Genomic DNA, 16,810 nt, shown 5'->3' with positions numbered 1-16,810 from the left:
TTCCTAATCTTTAAGATTAGGAAAACGACAAAGATATCTGCTTTTGACACTTCTATTAGCTATCATACTGGAGGGTCTAGTGAGGGAAATTAGGTCAGAAACTGAAATTAGAGACTGTCAGATTGGAAATGAAGAAGTAAAAATATCTCTATTTGCATATGACATGATATAGAAAGTCCTAAGGAATTCACAAAAAGCCATTAGAACTAGCAAAAATGTTCAACAAGCTTTCAGAATACAGAGTGAATATACAAAAATCAATTGTATTTCTATATACTAACAATGAACAATCTGAAAATGAAATTAAAAAACAATTCCATTTACTTAGCATCAATATAATAAAATACTTAGGAATGTATTTCACAAAAGTGTGTAAGATGTGTGCTCTAAAAACTGTAAAACATTGTAAAAGAAAATAAGAATGCCTGTTAAGTGGAAAGACATGCCATCATGGATTGGAAGACTTAATATTGTTCAGATGGCAAATGCCCTGTTTTGGTTTCCTTTGGCTGCTCAAGCAAATACCATGCAATGGGCTATCTTTTAAAACAGGGAATTTATTAGCTCAAGTTTTTGAGGCTAGGAGAAAGTACAAATCAAGGTATCATCAAGACAATGCTTTCCTCCTGAAGACTGGCCTTCTGGGGCTTGCTGCTGGTGATCCTTGGTCCTGGGGTCCTCTGTCACATGGCAATGCACATGGTGGCTTCTCCTGGTCTCTCCCTTCTCCCCCAGATTCCATTGATATTCAGATTCTGGCTGCTCCCTCTGTGGCTTTCTCTCTGTCTGAATTTTATTCTGCTTATAAGGGACTCTAGCAATAGGATTAAGACCCATACTGATTGAGGTGGGTCACATCTTAACTGAAGTAACTTCATCAAAAGATCCTACTTACAATGGTTTCACACCTGCAGAAATGGATTAAGTTTAAGAACTTGTTTTTCTGGGGTATATACAGCTCCAAACCATCACATACACCACAAGGCAATCTACAGATTCAAAGCAATCCCTATCAAAATCCCAGCTGAATTTTTTGCAGAATTTGAAAAGCTGATCCTAAAATTCATATGGAAATGTAAGAATAACCAAACAATCTTGAAAAGAAACAATAAAGTTGAAGGACTCATACTTCCTGGTTTTAAAACTTACTATAAAGTTGCATAGTTAAGACAGTGTGGTACTGACATAGGGATAGACATACAGATCAATGGAAAGGAATTGATAGTATGGAAACAAACCACTATATTTATGGTCAATGGTTTTTGGCAAAAATGCCAAGACAAATGAAGTCAACTCAATGGAAAAAAATACTCTTTTCAACAGATGGTGCTGAGACAACTGAATATCAACATGGGCCCTACCTTGCACCACATACAAAATATGCTCAAAATGGATCAGAGACCTAAATGTAAGTGCTAAAACTATAAAACTCTTAGCATAAAATATAAGAGTATGTCTTCATGATCTTGGACTAGGCAATGATTTCACAGATATAACACTAAAAGCACAAGTGGCAAAAGTGCTTTTTTTGATGAAAAAAATTAAATAAATCCTTTTGTGCATCAAAGGACACCAACATGAAAGTGAAAAGACAACTCAAAGGATTGGAGAAAATATTCGCAAAGCATATATCTGATAAGGGGCTTGTATACAGAATATATAAAGAACTCTTATACCTCAACAATAAAAAGACAAATAACCCAATTAAAATAGAGAAAAGAATGTGAATAGAGTTTTCTTCAGAGAAGAAATACAAATGGCCAATTAAATACATCATTATTCATTAGGAAAAAGCAAACAAAACCACAAAGAGAAACTACTTCACACTCTCTAGAATGGCTAGGATCAAAAAGACTGACAACAGCAAATGTTGGCAAAGATGTGGAGAAATTGGAACACTCATACATTTCTAGTGAGAATGTAAAATGATTCAGCTTCTTTGGAAAACAGTTTGGCAGTTCCTCAAAAAGTAAAACATAGAGTCAATATATGACCTAACAATTTCACTCCCAGTTATATACCCAAGGGAATTGAAAAAAAGATATATGAATGCTTACTGAAGCAATGTTCATAATAGTTAAAAAGTGGAAGCAACTCAAAAGTCCATCAACTGATGAATGGATGAATAAAATGTAGTTTATCAATACAACAGAACGCTATTCAGCCATAAAAAAGGAATGAAGTGATCATACAAGCTACAGCATTGTTTAACTTTTAAAACATTATAAGTGAGCAAATCTAGACAAGAAAGAAGACATATTGTGTGATTCAATTTATATGAAAGTTCAAAAAAGGCAAATATATAGTGACAGAAACAGATTAGTGGTTGCCAGGGGCTGGGGAGAGAGGGGATAGGGGTTGACTGCTAATGGAAATGGAGTTTCTTTTTGGGGGTGATGAAGACATTCTGGAATTAGATAGTTGTGATGGAAGCAACTTTGTGAAATACTAAAAGTCACTGAATTATACACTAGAAAAATGTAAATTTATAGTATGCAAATTATATCTCAATAAAGCTGCTGTTTTAAAAAAGTGTGGGCTGTTTAATTAGTTGAAGCCGAAGAATTGGAAAACAAATCAATTGAAGACCAGGCACAAGGACCTGCTTCACTCAAGTCAGTGTCATGCATAGAAAAAGCACTGGACTGAAGAAAAGAAGATGGCTCTGATGGCAAGAGCTCTGTCAGTAAGTAGATGTGCACCTTTGTGCAAATTACTTAATCTCTCTGGGTCAAAAAAGTATATGAATTATAATATATGATCTCTATGTTCATTTACATTTATATAAAATTCTCTAACACTGAAGATTAAATTACAACCAAATTTAATTTGCTTTATTAGTGAGAAAGAAAAATGTAAAATGTTTTTCATCCATTTATAAGTGAAGTAAAAACAAAATATCAGTAGACAAAAATTTAAATAACTTATTTATTCATTCATATATTTAGTCTTTAAATCTGACCAGTCGAGAAAAAGATGAAAATATAAAAAGGGAGAGTAGAAGAAAAGGGAAGACAGAATCATTATTGTTAGGTCAATTCTAAAATGTGGTAATGGTTCTGAGTACTAAAAACAGTTATTTGATCTCATTTGTTTAAGTAAAAAGAAGTAAGTGTTTGTTCCAGTTGAGAATAATACACTTGTAGCAATGAGCATGCATTGCTTTTGTAGTTTATAAGGAAAATTTTATGGAGTGTTATGAAAGAGAGAGTGATATGTTTATCAATTTCACCTAGCATTTCTCTCACTTAGGTTATTATGAATTATTATTAGAAAAAAATAGGAGTTAAATAAATAAATAAATTTATAAAGCAAATTTGTGGTTACATAAATTTATAAAATAATGAGTTGAGCAATTTCTGAATTGCAGGATACGTTAGTTCCTTTCCTATGTTAACATACTTGGTGATAGCCCATTGTTAATATACATTGTGATCAGTGGAACAGTAATGATTCTTCACATATGGTTTAGGAAACATAGGCCTAAACCATAATCTCCTGCAATAAGGAATTCCCAAGGTTAAGAATGTTGTCTTATCTACTTTGCATGCTATGTGGTACAATGCCGTCCATCCCACAAACCCTGGAGTCATTTACTGAAGAAATAAATATAAGTGGGAAAGCTAGGGGGAGAGAAACAAGTTAGAGGAACAATAACAGAAACAAAGCAGGGTGAAGATAACCGTCTGCCTAGCCTCTCTTCTTCACACCCACTCTGGTTGTTCCCACAGCCCTGTGCTGTATTTCAGGCCACATCCTTCCCACCTTATGACCCAAACTGATCTTATCCCAGCCCCAGGCTTCACAGAAGCACTTTGAATTCCATCATCACCCTCCACTACTTCCTGTCCTTTGCTGGTTCCTGAGTTCAGACTCAGCTGAGTTTGAAGTTACATTTAACTCTCAGCTAGGATATGATGGACTGACATCCCAAATCCCCTTCAGGACTTCACCAACCATGAAAAATAACCCCTGAGACACTTGGTTTCCTTCCCTCCTGTCCTCTATTCTAATACACCAGATCAGAAGGAATTATTGTGATTGGGTGACCCAAGGTGTGCTACAGAAAAACCTGCCTTGCCTAATTTGAATAATGTTTCAAAGAAGGTTTCTTGGGTTATCCTGATCTAGAAAATATCTCTTTCAAACACTTACCCTGCATTTTCCAAGTCAGGTTACTTTGTTATGTTCAGTGACTCACCTCTGCCCTCCATCCTTCTCTCTTTTCCCATTCTGCTATGCAACAGAGAGGGTTAAACTAAATAGAACAGGGGAGGGAGCACTTTATTTTAGAATGTCTAGTGAAGGTAGGATGAGAATCAGTAATGGAAGAGATCCTAGCTAGTCAAGGGTGCCGTATCCGAATTCTAGAAACAAGGCAGTGTCCTCTATTGAAGACCACATCCAGGTATTATCACTGACAAGGGTAGAGTGCTGGGGTTTAAAAGAATGCAGTGAAGACAAGAGGTTAAAAAAACTAATACTAAAAAAGAAAGAAAGAAAAGCATTGAAAAGGCAACATTTGTGGTGCAAATTAAACTTATGTAAATGTAGAAACTTATTGGAGTTCTTTAGAGCTCTCTGGTAAATGTGCATTTAAGCAACAATAGTCAGTTTTCCAGGAAATGTCTTTATTGTATATTTTGATTTGGATCTTTTGAATAAAGCAATCAAAAATGTTCTGGCAATGGACAATAAAATTGCAACTTGAAAAAACTAGCAATTGAGAGGGACCAGCTTGAACAAACATGAAGAAGGTAAAGGGAATTAATTCCAACTATTTGCTTTCATGTCGGAATATATGGAATATTATAAGAGCGCTGTTAGGAGAGCTGTTTCTGACATTTAATTCAAGTTTCCAATACATACCTATCTCTTGGGGTACTTGGGAGAAACCCTGAAGGATCAAATAATCTTTGGAATAAGGTCATGGTACAAAGGGGTGGCTGAATGACACCTTATTCTTAGTCTCTTATTCCATCAATCAGTGGTGACCAATGGCTGCTCTTTGCTCTTCTGAGAAACAGGACAAAAATGGATAAACTTCAGGAGCTGAAAAACACCTCGTGAAAAAACAAAGCATCCTGAACATCTCAACATTCACAACTGTAGGGAAGGTGCCAAAAAATGTTGAGGCAATAGCCATAGCACAGTGAAGAGATAAATAGTGGTCAAGAGCTGGATGGGAAGGCTGCGGACAAAATAAAGCCATATCTCATGAAGGAATACAGGAATGCTAAAGAAAAAAAAAGATTGTCTTTAATATGAATATAAATGTGTATGCAATTTTTATTTCTGCATGTAAACATCAAATTTCACAACTATTTATTGAACAGCTGCTTGGTAAGGCATGTATCACATCAGAAGGATGCAATGCTACCCCTATCCGTTATATTTGAGCTTAAGATTGTAAGTATGAGTTATTGAAACTTTCTCCTCATATCTGCATAGGATTTCAAACTTTAAAGAGTTACGTTTGATTGTCTTAGGGCTGTTAAATCTGAAGTATTTACGGTTCTTTTCCCAATGTGAAATGAAGTCAACAAAATGAATACATTGTTTTTCATAAGTCCAAAATTATAAAGGGTCTAAGATTTTACCCTTCTTGTAAGCTAATAAGTCAGTGCCACATTTTTTTATATACATATACTGACAGAGTACACAAGACCTCTGGGTTAGAGAAACAGATCATTTATTACTTACAGCAAAAACAGCATCCAGAGCAGCACCATTCATTGGTTTCCAAAATCCAAATGCCCACAGAGTGATGAACCTACACATGCAGTGGAATACATCACAGGAGAAGAGTCCTCAAATTAGGAGACTGAGCTTTTATGGAGCTCTGGGACATTTGCCGCCCCTTCCTTCTGGAGAGAGAGATTACTTATTACCCTGGCACATAAGCAAATGTCTCCAGGGTGAAGGAAGAAGAGGGCTTTAACTTTACTATCCTGAGATATCTGTGGGGAGGTATGTCTGTAAATCTCTCCATAGGATTGTTCTATTTATATCTTCCAAGGCTGTTTCAATTTCTCAAAACTTCAATTTTTTCACTTTTAAAAAAGCTTTAATTTTTTTCTACCATCCTGTTATGTTTTACCTTTTTGACAAATTCTTCTTTTCACTTCTATAGTATTTCATATTTCTATCATCCAACAAAGTCTTTACTCCAAAACGGATTCTTCTTTATCGCCGTCATCTTTGATTTCATTATTTAATCAATATTAAAAATTGCATGGGTGTTTTTGATGTTATGTGGAAGGTTTTGGGGTGATGAAACACAAACACAGATAGCCAGCCAGTAGAGCATGCAAGAAAGGACAGCTGTGTTAGACCAAAGGCCCTGGAGAGGTGGAGTGGAGAATGAGGGCAGCAGAAGGACCCCCGGCTTACCTAACCTAGGCTCCCGTGATGGTCAGTGGGGAAGAGGGGAAGAAGAAGAAAGTATGGGTCACACATTTTTGTCTTTCTTGTGACCCAGAGGGGAGGAGTAGGGCTTTTCCCTGGATGCTGGGGACTGGCAGCTTTAAGCTATATGGAACGAAAAGCAGACGTGGCAAGGGTTGTCTGGAGACGCTGAGTGCAGATTTCATCATCCAAACCATGGGAAAGTGTATGCCCTGCTAGTAAATTATGTGGCGTGAAATGGCAGAAGCATCAAGGGCCATTTGGGGAAGCAGAGGGTGGCTGTTATCCAAACAATATGGAGGTATAGGCTTTGCTAGTTATGGTTATGCCTAGGGCAGGGCTAACTGGGACGGTTGCTCAAAAGGGCAGCATATGACAAGCAGGCATGATGACTAGGCACCAAATATAATTTCCTGTATGACATTACAACAGGTTATATGTGTCATGGAAAATTTAACCAGGATACAAGTATAAAAGAAAATCCTTCAAAATCCCACTACTCAAAGATAATTGGATATATAAGTTCACATATAAACATATATAGTATTTACTTAATGTACTTGTTAACATGCTGTTTTGAAATATTCCTCTTCTATTGGACATGTCATTGACTTCTTTTCATGCTAGTTAATAAAGAGCAACAACATACTTTTAATGTCTGAATTTAATTTTTCATTTATATAATGCACCTTTTTAATGGTAGTGAGACCCAACTATTAGAGAGAAGGTTGGCTCCGGAAATTGCTTCTTCAGCCTTATCTTGTTATCTAATTGCAGTTACCTGTCCCTTCTTCCAGAGAGCCTTGAAACCTAAGCCCTTCTACAAAACCTATTATTTCCCCCAGACCAACACAAGATATCTTTCTTCCATGCAGGATTTAAGAATAAACTAAAATCAAAGACCTGCATATCATTAGTACTCGCTCTTCAACATTCACGTCTGTGCCTTATGATGGAATATCCTAAATGGAATATCATGATGGAATATAAACTCCTGAGTTTAATATATTTTTCCTAGTATATATACGTATATATATAAAACACATAGCCTTCCCTATCTTGCTTCTTTATTACTCTTAAATCATTAGGCAGCTGTGCATCCTCTATGGCACAACCTTGTCTACTGTCCGTCATCTTTCTACCATACACACCAGGATTTCAATCAGATTCATGTAAAAAACTTATCAGTGGTATTAGTATCCTTAAGAGCTAATTGCTTCTATTCTCTCTTTATGACTTTATTGAACATATATGTGCCAGTTTGAATGTATTATGTTCCCCCAAACGCCATTATCTTTGATGTAATCTTGTGTGGGCAGATGTATCAGTTTTGATTAGATTGTGATTCTTTGAGTGTTTTCATGGAGATGTGCCCCACCCAACTGTAGGTAATAACTCTGATGAGATAATTTCCATGGAGGCATGGCCCCACCCATTCAGGGTGGGCCTTGATCAGTGGAGCCATATAAATGAGCTGATGGGCAGAGGGAACTCAGTGCAGCTGTGAGTGACATTTTGAAGAGGAGCTACAGCCAAGAGGGACACTTTGAAGAATGCACAGGAGCTGAGAGAGTAGCCACAGATGAGAGACAGTTTGAAGATGGCTGTTGAAAGCAGACTCTTGCCCCGGAGAAGCTGAGAGAAGACAAATATCCCAAGTGCAACTAAGAGTGACATTTTTGAGGAACTGCAGCCTAGAGAGGAACGTCCTGGGAGAAAGCCATTTTGAAACCAGAACTTTGGAGCAGATGCCAGCCACGTGCCTTCCCAGCTATTAGAGGTTAACTGGACGCCATTGGCCATCCTCCAGTGAAGGTACCTGATTGCTGATGTGTTACCCTGGACCCTTTATGGTCTTAAGACTGTAACTGTGTAACCAAATAAACCCCCTTTTATAGAAGCCAATCCGTCTCTGGTGTTTTGCATTCCAGCAGCATTAGCAAACTAGAACAATATATTTATTTCTTTAAATTGTTAATATTGACTTTTCTTGCATATGTCATTGAAACCAAAGTGTTTCTCAGACAATCCTTAAAGTGTTACATAAAAAGTAGCGAGGTTATAAACACATAAACGAATGCTGAATATCTTATTCATACTGTTCATTTGTGAGGTCTTATATTAATTCATTTGATTATTCATTGTTCGATCACCTCCAGTTACATATTCAATTCCCAGGAAAGCAGACTCTGAGATGGAGTTTAGTGGAAGGGATATTAATTAAGGAGTGCTCCTTCCCTAGGAAAGAGAGGGGAAGGAAGCAGATTGGGTAGCTGGAGAAGTCAAGCTGCAATCTAGACAACTCACTTAACCAACCCCTCAGGGAACTCTGGAACTAGGAAGTCCCTTCAAAGTTGTCTTAGGCTGTGGGCTGGGTCTTTACCTTGACATTGAGCAACCTCTGGATGCGGGCTGTCCTGAAAGTGGTGTGACCTTGGGCAGGGCTCTCTTTAAAGCTGAGGAAATCCTTAAAGGAATCATCAATAGAAGGCCAACAGCACTCCCAGAAAATGGGGCAAAAAGACCTTCTTTGCTTGCTGGGAGTTCTGAGCAGCATGCCCCATGATTTAAGTCCCTCCCATCCCACTCCATTAGAATTTTAGTCCTTGAAATTTCTGCACTTTCTACACATTGTTCTAGAAACTGTGCGGTTGGTGCTCCTTTTACACATAATTTTTTTCTTTTCTTCTGGCTAAACTTTAGTCTATTTTTAGTTCCTAAGCCTACTATCACCCTTTCTTCTCTTGCATACTTAAAATGTCTGTAGGAAGTATCTTTAATCTTGCTTGATTTCTTTTCTTCTATTATCAGTCATAACTGTTGATAAAATTGTCTCATGGATATTGTCTTTTGATATGTCATCCAATATTTTACTTTTATTTTTCCTAGCATGTAGTTGATGAATGTACTAGCAGTTGGGAATATTTATTTTGCTCTTTAAAATCTTTGGCTTTGTGCTTTCTGTTGTATTTTCTATATATCATGTTTTAATAGGTTTCCTTGTTTTCTGATACATTTTAAGAACAGATCCTCACCCCCCCCCCAGATAATTTCTCTTACATTTTCAATTTCTTTCCATTCTGACAAGAATTTTCTTATCTTTTATTGCCAAACTTTCTATCTCAGAATGTTTAATAAGTAAATGAAGTAGAAATTTCTGTGTGAGTACAGTCTGGGATTCAAACATGTATGAACTTAGAGGTGGGGTCATAAGAAGTTTATCTGCAAGAAGTGAGGTTATGGCTTTTTGTCCTGTGCTCTGGAGAGAGAAGGAGGAAGGGAATGGAGGGGACTACATGGTTAGTTCCTTTGATAGGGGATCCCTATCCCTATCATGGGTAAGTCTTATAGAGAGAGGGGCTGCAGACTGAAGCTGAGCGAGCTGCCAATCACAAGAGGATGACAACACCACAGGGGCACAAGCAGCCCTGCTCTAGAGCCAAGGTGACAAATGTGGCCAGGCAGGGAGCTGGGCCCTCTTTCTTCTTCAGGGAACTCACCTCCAGCTCACAGAGGGCTACAGGAAGCACAGTGTTGATTTGGCAGCTCAAAGTTTTGCCTGAAGGTTTGCCAAGCATCAGGAGGTTGTAATTTTGCCATGGAAGCCTGATGCAAACTGCCCTAAAGGATGCTTTCTTTTTGTATATATATATGTATATTATTAGAGATGTTGTAGGTTTACAGAAAAATCATGCAGAAAATATAGTTCCCACATGCCCCTCACCCTCATTATTAACACCTTGCATTAATGTGGTATATTTGTTACAATTGATGAAAGAATATTATAATTTTACTATTAACTATAGACCATTTCTTACATTAGGTTTCCCTGTTTGTGTTGTACAGTTCTGTTTTCAAAAAAATGTGTTTGAGTCATATATACATATGATGTAAAATTTTTCTTCTTAACCACAGTCAATGTACAACATTGTAAACATAATTAAAGTGCTGAATTATGCATTTGAATCCATTACTAAAAAATTTCTGTCATCCTAAGTAGAAACCCTGTACATTTTAAGCCTTACCTCCCCATTCCCTACCTCCACTCTGTCCCTGGTAACCTATATTCTAGATTTTGATTACATGACTTTCTTATTCTAATTATTTCATAAGAGAGAACTCATACAAAATTTTTCCTTTTGTGTCTGGCTTATTTCACTCAACATGATGTCTTCAAGATTCATTCATGTTGTTGCATATATCAGAACGACATTCCTTTTTAAGGCTGAATAATATTCCATTGTGTGCTACACCACAATTTGTTTATCTGTTCATTGGTTGATGGACATTTGGGTTACTTCCATCTTTTGGCAAGTGTGAATAATGCTGCTATGAACATTGGTGTGCCAATATCTGTTCAAGTCCCTGTTTTCAATTCTTTGGGAGTTTAAACCTAGAAGTGGGATTATTGTGTCATATGGTAATTTTATACTTAATTTTCTGAGGAACCGCCAAACTGTCTCCAACAGTGGCTGTACCATTTTTGATTCCCATCAATAATGAATGAGTGTTCCTGTTTCTCCACATCTTCTCCAACACTTGCTATTTTCCATTAAAAAAAAAATAGTAGCCATTCTAGTGTGTGTGAAATGGTATCTCACTGTGGTCTTGATTTGCGTTTCTTTAATGGCTAATAATGATGAGCATCTTTTCCTGTACTTTTTGGCCATTTGTATATATTCTTTGGAGAAATATCTCTTCAAGTCTTTTGTCCTTTTAAAATTGGGTTTTGTTGTTGTTGTTGAATTGCAGGATTTCTTTGCATATTCTTGATAGTGAATCCTTATCAGATATGTGGACTCCAGAACAGGAAGGTTGATATGTGATTTTAGTTCACTGTTTGCTACCTATACACATACCTACTCCATGACCCTTCAGGGACATCCATTATCCTCACATATGCTTAGTGCAAGTGACACTACTATTTACTATTTACTATTTATTAGTTTGGTGGAAATCAGGGAAGTAAGGATGTATTGCACTTCTGGGTCATTGCAATGCAGGATAGAGAGCACAAGGGAGCAGGAGCCAGAAACCGGAATTGGCTGTGACAATACTAACCCCCAAGGAAACCACAGAAGTATTGGAGAGGATTTGAACCTCCACAGGGCATAGATGGGGGTCCAATATGATTGTATTTAAATTTCATGGAGGAGGAGACCCCAGATGACAACTGGGTTATACAAAAATCCCACTACTGCGTGGCATTCTGCTGGCACATCTGAGGACCACTGTGAAGAGCCCTAATGCCAGTCACTTAACACTCATTTTATTTATTCCTTCAGAGTCAGTCTTATTTTGAAAAAAAAGTTTAAAAACTGTACCTTGAGCTTTGTAGTCTTTTATTAGCATGGATCTACACATATGTGCTATTTGTTTTACATGTCTGTATTTGAAGTTTTGCTTTCTTTATGATTGTATGACATTGTGCAACTTCTAGGCTTCTTATGAACTTCCCCTACTCTTTCCCACTTTGACTCCTCAGGTTCTCCCTTTTAGTCTTATCTCAGATTCTCATTTCAGTTCTGTAATTTGCACCCTTTGACATTTCTTTTCCCTCTAGCCAAGTTCCATCTACTGTAGACCTAGGATTTTTCTTTTTTTCTCTACAGTAACTTCTCTGAATGGTCTCACCTCATGTCTCTTCTATCAGTTGCAGAGTTATTTCTTTTGAAGCAAATGAAGCTAATATGTTTTTGATATTTTTTATGGTAAATATAAGTTTTGTTTATCCTTACCTTTTTTGTTTTTCACTCTATCACAACCTAAAATCCATTTTTAAAAAATTGTAAATAATCCACATCTCTTCTAGAATTCCCTTTTTAGGGCCTCACTTCCTTTTGGTCCTTTTAATTTTTACTGTCACCCTTCAAATTAACATAACTGTGCCTTCTTGCCTCTCTCTCCCTTCCCCCCTCACCTTTTAAATCATAAATTATTCATTGCTTGGTATAGGGATGTCCTCTTTCATTACAAAGTTTCTCCTGAATATTTTCTTGTACTATATTCCCAGATGAACCCAGTGAAAATAAATAGGCAAACCCATACTATTGCATGTCTTTAGGAGGGCAATCTCACAGTTTCAATTTTTCACTTTTCACTGAGTAATACTGGTTTATGCCAACAAAGACTATCAAGAAAATGATACCAATAAGCCATAAATCCTGCATAGTGAAAACAAAGTGTTTAGAGTTTATTCTTTTTCAGTGTGGTGAAATAACATTTTAAAACATTTCTAAGCTTGTTGCCTCACTTAAAATAATATTTACCTCATTGATAAATTTCTGATGACTTTTGTAATTGTTGTTAGATTTTTCCTTATCTTGAAGAATACTGAAACCACAATAGGAAGAATAGCTTTAAAAACGTTTATATTTGGAGCTGACATTTTATTTTAATGCTCTTAAAATTTATGAAAGCAAGGCAGACATCACAGTGAAAACCAAAAGCCTTAAGTGGCTATTAATAATTCAGTGTCTCTAGTTCATGTGGGAATGTTAATTCTACTTACCAAAGAAGAGTTCACTATGACTCACTATGATTAAGACCTTGTAACTGTGGAGATGTAGAAGTGTGAAAGCATGCTATTATAGACATATTGAGCATAAAATCCAAATATACCAACTGAATAGATTGTGATTATTAGTCCCAGCTGAGTTTTCCTTGAAGGTCTTGCTTTAAAAGTTAAGCTGGGATCTAAACTTATCACAAAGTTGCAATGTTATCCCAAATTTGTTTCTGAGATCATCTTGCCAGGCCTATAATAGCTGCTTTAACTATCTAAGAGTTGAGCTAGTTAAACCAAAAATTTGTCCATTTTTCAAACACTAAATAGTGAATATTTTTAAAGAAATGATTGTGTCATTTCAGAGGCTTTTGACAAACAGAAATGATAGATTCAGAAGAACAAGGGCAGATGCTCTGGAGAGGTGGAAGATAAGACTTCAGTGTTGTCTTGCCTGTAGGCATCTAGGGGTAAGGGGAGGATGCTCATTTTTCATATTCCATGTGCCCCTGGACCAGGGTATAGGTTTTGTGTCCTCCTTACTCTTCATTGTTATTTCTGGATAATAACTTCTAGGGTCTTGTTGAAAATCATGCTTCTTTGAGGCACATGCCTTTTGGCTCTATCAGCTTCTCTTCTTTCTCATTGGTATGGTCTCTCCATTCCTCCCCTTTCATTAATTAGAGAGCTTTGAGTCTGCATAATAGTGATCTTCTCTATTTCTGATATCATATATAAATACATGACCCATCCTACACCATGTCTCCCATTCCTTGAATTCCTTTCCCCATTGACTTTCCTTCTACTTTATCTCAACTACCCACTCCATGAGTCACATCCTGGAGCTAAAAGCCTCTGAATCTGCTCTACTATTTTTTTTTTTATCTTTAAAATAATGACTCATTTTATTGTTTTTCTTTTAATATGTAGTTATAAATATATTTTGTAAAAATATATGATCAATATGGTCAAAACATTTGCACATAAATTCATAAATAAGGTCAAGGTGAATGTTTAGCCTTCCTGCCTTTCCTTCCTTCCTTCCTTCCTCCCTCCCTCCCTCCCTTCCTTCCTTCCTTCCCTTCTGATTAAAGTCCAGCTATAAAGAAGCAGTCTGTGTAGTGTGTGGGTGAATGGATGGGAGCAGGTGTGTCTGTGTGTGTGTGTGTGTCTAACCTCAGTGGCACCCACATCCCTCTACTACCATCTCCTGATGATTTTTCAGTACCACCTTGTCATACTCATCCATGTACAGCATGGAGAAGGTGCTCAGTTAGTGGGCACACAACAGGCCAAAAGGATACTGGAATTGATGGAGTTGACCAGGGTCTGCACGATGGCATGGTTGGTCAAGTTGAGGTGATCAGCCAGTGGAAAGGGGCAGTTCCCCATGGCAGTAGAAGGCCTGGTAGCCTGGTGGGGCCACAATCCAGTCATTCCAGCCCACATCCCTAAAGTCTATGTGGAGCAAGTGGCACTGGCAGTTCTTATTCTTCTTCTGGGCCCTCTGTGGGTGATGCTTGGGGCAATGCTTGGCCCTCCAGTGATGGGTCAAGGAATGGCCCCAGCCATCATGGCCAAAGGTAACCAGGAGGGGCTGGAGCTGGGCCCAATCCCCACTCCCTTAAGGTAACAATTGGCTAATCCTGACACGCTGGCCCTGGTGGGTCCGTATCTGATAGAGGTGAGTCACCTCAGCGGCCAGCCCATAGTTTGGTTGCTTCTCCTGGATCCAGCGAAGGACCGCAGGGCTCACATCAAAAGTTTCCCACTGTGTCACATTGTGGTGGACCAGTCTCATGATCAGTAGTCAGTCGTGTGATGAGGAGACTGGGCACCACTTCTGCTGGGGGCTTCATAACCTCATAAATTTTTATACAGTGGAAGCCGCGCTCCCAATTGGGACCCTGGTCCACCTGCTCCCGGAAGAGCTGAAGCTCCGCGGAGATCACCTCATTCTCAGAGACGTTTCTGGGGTTAAAGAGAAAACAAAAAGCAGTTTTCGCTGGTCCCTGGGATGTTCTCCAGATGTTCTTCATGATGGAAGCTCCTCATGGTGTTGGCCCGACGGGCTGGGCGCTTGGGGTACTCCAGTCCGATGCTGTGGATCTGCTCTTTCTCCTTCTTCTCCCCAGATTGTAACTGATAAAGATCCCACATGTAATGCCCTGAGTGGCGTCCTCCTGCATGGCCCTGAATCTCGGCGACTTTTTTTCCCCCAGGTCTCAGGTATCAAACTAGCATGGCTCGCGCCTCCTAGCAGGACTTGGCATAACAAAATGACCATCAGCATTCAGTTACCAGGAATCATGGTGTCTTGACGGAAAACAAAACAATAACAGTCCATGATTCTTGACGGCCAATCTTGAGCAAACTTGCTGGAAAGGCTCAGAGGAGCTGCGGCAGTGCGTTGCTCAGTATGGCACTACTGAATGAATCTGCTCTACTTTTATATCACAGATTTGATACCCCACTCTTCCATCATGGCTTCTTATCTTTCCTGAACCATACTTTCAACTCATGTGGCTTCTCTCTGCTCATTAGTCTATTTTATCTTTACTTTCTTCCATACCTAACTTAGATCCTATGATCCATTGTTTCAATGCATTTCTAAGACTCCAATGTGCCCCACACTGCTGTCTTTTGTCATACCTTCAGAGGGAATTTCAACCATGGCTGTCCATTTTCTCTCTATCTAGTCCCAAGTAGTTGAAGAACTGTTTGAGAAAATGTTGCAGTGGGGCAGATATTAACCATCACAAATTCATAAATGTCCAACTTCAAGTGGGCTCTCAATATTAACTGCTATCCAACAATACTACCCTGATTAACTTGTTCACCCATTCCCTGCAATGACTATTCCAAACCTTCAGTCTTCTCTAACTTGCAATTCTTCCCTCCCATATCTTTTCTCAGGCCCTGGGGTAATCATGCCCTTTACTTTACAAAAAAAAATAGAAGCCACCAGAGGGAATGTTTTCAACTTCTTTCTCCCTTTTCTCTTCTCTAAGGCCAGTCCTTATACATGTGGTTGGGAGATTTCAACTTCCATTTTTTCAGGAAAGTTACATTTTCATTAATCCATTTTGTCCTTTGTATCTTCAACCTTTCTTTCTTTACTGGATCCCTCCCATCAGTGCTGAAGCATGCTCAATTCTCACCCAGTTCTACTCTCTAGTACCCATCCTCGTTGTTCCTTCACTTTACAGCCAACTTCTTGAAAGATTTGTTGTCTACACTTACTCTATTTGTTCACCTCACACTCCTTCATCAAAACACTCTGAACTAGTTTCTATTCTTTATTTATAGAGATGACTCTCTTTATGATCAAAAATAACCTCCATGTCACTAATCCAACAGGCGTATTTTAATTCTCTGTGAAACCATGGCCTGTATGAAGCCACTCTTCTGATTTTTCTTTTACCTCTCTATCTTCTCTGTCTCCTTTGCCTGTTTATCTTTCTCTCTCAAGCATCACTCTGCATTATCTCCCTAAATAGTCTCATCCATTCTTATGGTTTTACCACCAATATTCCATTTTTAATGCAGTTTTATTGAGATATAGTCACACACCATACAAACCATCTGAAATGTGCAATCACTGGCTCACAGTGTCATCACAGAGTTGTGCATACAGCCCCATGGTCAGTTTTAGAACATTTTCATTACTCCAGAAAATAAATAAAAAGAAAAAAGAAAACCCAAATCCTCCCAGACCCCTTATCCTTCCCATTATTGACCCATACGTTGACCCATACATTAAGCCTGGATCTTTTAATCCAATCTTGTTGGGTGGAAACTTTTGATTTTTTCCATGGAGATGTGACATCCAACCGTGGGTGAGACTTTTTGATTAGACCATTTCCATGGAGGTGTGCACCATGCCCATTCAGAGAA

At 38.2% G+C, this 16,810-nt stretch overlaps 1 pseudogene; it reads right to left on the bottom strand.

The window, feature by feature from the left end:
- Nucleotides 1–14,090: 14,090 nt before the first annotated feature.
- Nucleotides 14,091–15,224, bottom strand: LOC119530591 (annotated as a pseudogene).
- Between the last annotated feature and the right edge of the window lie 1,586 nt (nucleotides 15,225–16,810).

This window comes from Choloepus didactylus, chromosome 3 (genome assembly GCF_015220235.1).
Source record: "Choloepus didactylus isolate mChoDid1 chromosome 3, mChoDid1.pri, whole genome shotgun sequence".
Classification (NCBI taxonomy): Eukaryota; Metazoa; Chordata; class Mammalia; order Pilosa; family Megalonychidae; genus Choloepus; species Choloepus didactylus.
Note: the sequence above shows the minus strand (reverse complement) of the source record. Positions and strands in the feature narration are given on the sequence as shown.